Raw genomic sequence first — 3,509 nt, 5'->3', positions numbered from 1 at the left:
TTCAATCTTCTAATTGTAACCCACAGACGGCATGCCATTGGTTTCCCACAACCCCAAGACGTGTCGTACCCGCCTTATCTTGCCTTGGTTAAGCTTGTAACGGGAGTCAAGGTCAAGTAATCAACTTACAAGTGATTAGTCATCTCTAAACTATGTTTCAAACTTAATTTCATTTTTAATTCTTTGTCACCATTTTTATATAGACATTAATACTTTTATTGTCGTTTCCCATCATTCTTAGAGGAGAATAGAAGATTAGACTTGATCCACCACATTTCGAAACAAGGAAAGTCATTCGAACTCCCAACTCACCGCCAATCGCCACCTAGGTGCACCTCCATATGCATTGCAACTAATTGGACTCTACCCTATGCCGTTTACACCATTTTCTCAAGGGAAATCTCAGCAACTGCATCCCCCCTTAACCGTCGAAACTCAGGTCTAGCATTGGACGAATTGACTCAAACAAACCTATCTTTTCCTTGAATCTTCTAATTGTAACCCACAGATGGCATGCCATTGGTTTCCCACAAACTCAAGACGTGCCGTAGCCGCCTTATCTTGCCTTGGTTAAGCTTGTAACCGAAGTTAAGTTCAATTAATCAACGTACAAGTGGTTAGTCATCTCTAAACCATGTTTCAAAATTAATTTCCTTTTTAATTCTTTCTCACCATTTTTATATGGGCATTAATAGTTTTATTATTATTTCCCATCATTCTTAGAGGAGACTATAAGATTAGACTTGATTCACCACATTTTGAAACAAGGAAAGTCATTCCAACTCCCAAGTCACCGCCAATCAGCACCTACATGCATCTCCTTGTGCGTTGCAACTAATCAGACCCCAGCCTATGCCGTTCACACTAATTTCTCATGTGAAATCTCATCAAATGTATCCCACCTTAACCGTCTAGCTCATTTCTAGCATGGGAAGAACTGACACGAAGAGACCTGTCTTTTGTATCGTTCTTCCAATTGTAGCATGATGAGTGTGCAAAAGTGCACTCTATATACCCTATTATTGGACTAAAATACTAAAATGTGAATAGAAATCATAGGAATTAATGTGTATTCTTCAATTGAATTTGTATTTACGTTGGGATACTCCTAAGCAGTTTTTTTATGTCTAATTTCAGAGTTTATAAAAGAGTAAGTCAAGCCCAGCCAAATTCAAAGGAGGACACTCTTGGGGTTTGAGAGCAATTTGGAAGAAAAGAAAAAGAAAAAAATCACAAACTGAAACCACAAGAAGTCCAGGTCCGAAATTCGCTAGGAGACAGTCTGGACATACTTTAGTCTTTTAACTGTATCTTTTTACTCATATATCGGATTGATTCGATTCTTGATGCATTGGAAAGCTATCTTAAAGGGCTATAACTTTGTCTCTAATAAGGATTTCCAAATTTAAACTCCTGAAGGCTGTACGTGGCTGCCAAGATAAGTCCTATAATTTAGGCAATTTTTTTATGCGGAAATCAAGAGGACATTAGGGTTTCTTTCTTACCCTATATAAGCATATCATTAGCACGAAATGGGGGGGGGGGGAGGAAGAGGTACAAGAGGCAGATCTGAAGAGAGGAGAAAATCACTTCCATGGCCATCGTTCGCTTCAGTTTTCTCTGGAGATTTTTGTTGTTCATTATATTTATGGGTAACTAAATTCTCAAGTAGGGTTAGGGATGAACTTGCACATTAGATGGTATTTCTAATTGATTCTTAATTCATCTATTTGATTTTTAATTACTAAAACTCTTTTGTTTTATCATTCTCAATTCATCGTTGATGTTTTCTTCTCCGAATAATCATAGAATTTATTGTGTTTATGGATTCAGTCATGCTTTTTCTATTGAATGGATTAGTTCTTTGATTATGTTTGGATCAATTATTTATCTATATTGATTTAGTTTTTTGCTGCAATATCGCTTCCTGAGTATATTGTTGTCATTGGATTTTATCAATAGGGGTAGTAATTCACGTTTTTTAAAAGTGGTGAATGTTTTTTCAAAGGGTTACATTTGATTTAAGTCTGGTTTATAAATCTATACCTTCCGATTGAAAATTGCGGGAATTGAGATCCTAATTGAGTTATCCAATGAATTAAGAATAACTAAAATACCAGATTTGTGCAAGGGATTCCCGACGCTCTACTGTTTGTTAAATTTGAGTACTTTTTCTGTTAATCACTTTGCTTCACTTGAATTTACATTTAAAATTAATCTGTGTTCTCTATTATTTATTTAATATTTTTTCTTTAGTTTCTTTGTTCCTCTTGCTATTCTTTTAATTTGTCTCCCTGTGGAATCAACACCCCAAAGCTGTGCTACAACTACCGCGTTATTCTTTGGGCGTAATCAAATTTTGACGCCGTTGCCGGGGAGACGGTAGAAGAATTGTGAGATAGTTTTTCTTTTCAACAGTTTGTAAAGGCGGTAACTTCATTCCCTATTTTAGCTTGCTGCATCTTTTTTTTATTTTCTTTTTCTTTTTGTAGTTTTTTTTTTTTTTAAGTGTTGGGTTTTTCTCTACCTTGCATGCACAGGTATAGAGACGCCTTGGGTCTATGTGCTTGTAGACCTGTGTTAGAGTCAGAGTTTAATTTTTCTGATCATTTGTTTGATAATTCTTCTAATTCTGAGAAAATGATTGAACACGAAGATCAACCCACTAGGACCCTTCAGGATTACCTCCACCCTACACGCACAGCCACACCATCATGCATCATGTTTCCAGCTAATATTCGCCAATTGGATTTTAAAACAGGGATGATACAGTTACTCTCTACTTTTCATGGCTTGGAAAATGAAAATCCATATGTGCACATTAGGGAGTTTGAGGAAGTAGTTGCGACTTTTCATAGTCAAAATGCAACTGATGACATTGTGAGACTTAAGTTCTTTCCTTTCTCTTTGAAGGATAGAGCTAAGACTTGGCTATACTCTTTGAGACCACGATCTATTGGGTCATGGAATGAGATGACTCAGGTCTTTTTTAATAAATATTTTCCCCAACATAAGACCAATGCTTTAAAAAGGTAAATCTCCACCTTTGTACAAAAGGACAGTGAGACTTTGTATCAGTCTTGGGAGAGATTTAAGGAGCTATTGAGTATGTGTCCTCACCATGGGTATGAGAATTGGCGCTTAGTGAGCTATTTTTATGAGGGACTTACACCTAGAAAGCGTCAATTTGTGGAGATGATGTGTAATGGTGAGTTCTTACAGAAAGATCCTGATGAGGCCATAGAATACCTCAATGAGCTTGCTGAAAAAGCTCACACTTGGACTGGACCTAGTGCTACTGAGAACACAAATAGGTCACGACCTGCAGGAAACCTAAATGGTGGTGGAATTTACCATCTCAGGGAAGAAGATAACCTAAAGGCTAAGGTTGAGATGCTCACTAGGGAGCTAGAGGTGTTGAAGAATAAAGACTTAAAGCAAACACACGTGGCTAATCATGCAGAGTCTTTTGGACGATGTTTTGTGTGTGGTGGGGTAGATCACCTTGC

The 3,509-nt window shown here is 37.2% G+C and overlaps 1 non-coding gene across 1 annotated transcript; it reads right to left on the bottom strand.

The window, feature by feature from the left end:
- Positions 1 to 3,020: 3,020 nt before the first annotated feature.
- Positions 3,021 to 3,128, bottom strand: LOC122314563. Its single transcript, XR_006243783.1, has one exon. It is a non-coding gene; the product is annotated as a small nucleolar RNA R71 (small nucleolar RNA).
- Positions 3,129 to 3,509: the final 381 nt, after the last annotated feature.

The sequence above is a fragment of the Carya illinoinensis genome, chromosome 6, assembly GCF_018687715.1.
Source record: "Carya illinoinensis cultivar Pawnee chromosome 6, C.illinoinensisPawnee_v1, whole genome shotgun sequence".
Taxonomy (NCBI): Eukaryota; Viridiplantae; Streptophyta; class Magnoliopsida; order Fagales; family Juglandaceae; genus Carya; species Carya illinoinensis.
The sequence above is the reverse complement of the archived record's forward strand: the minus strand, read 5'-3'. Positions and strand labels throughout refer to the sequence as shown.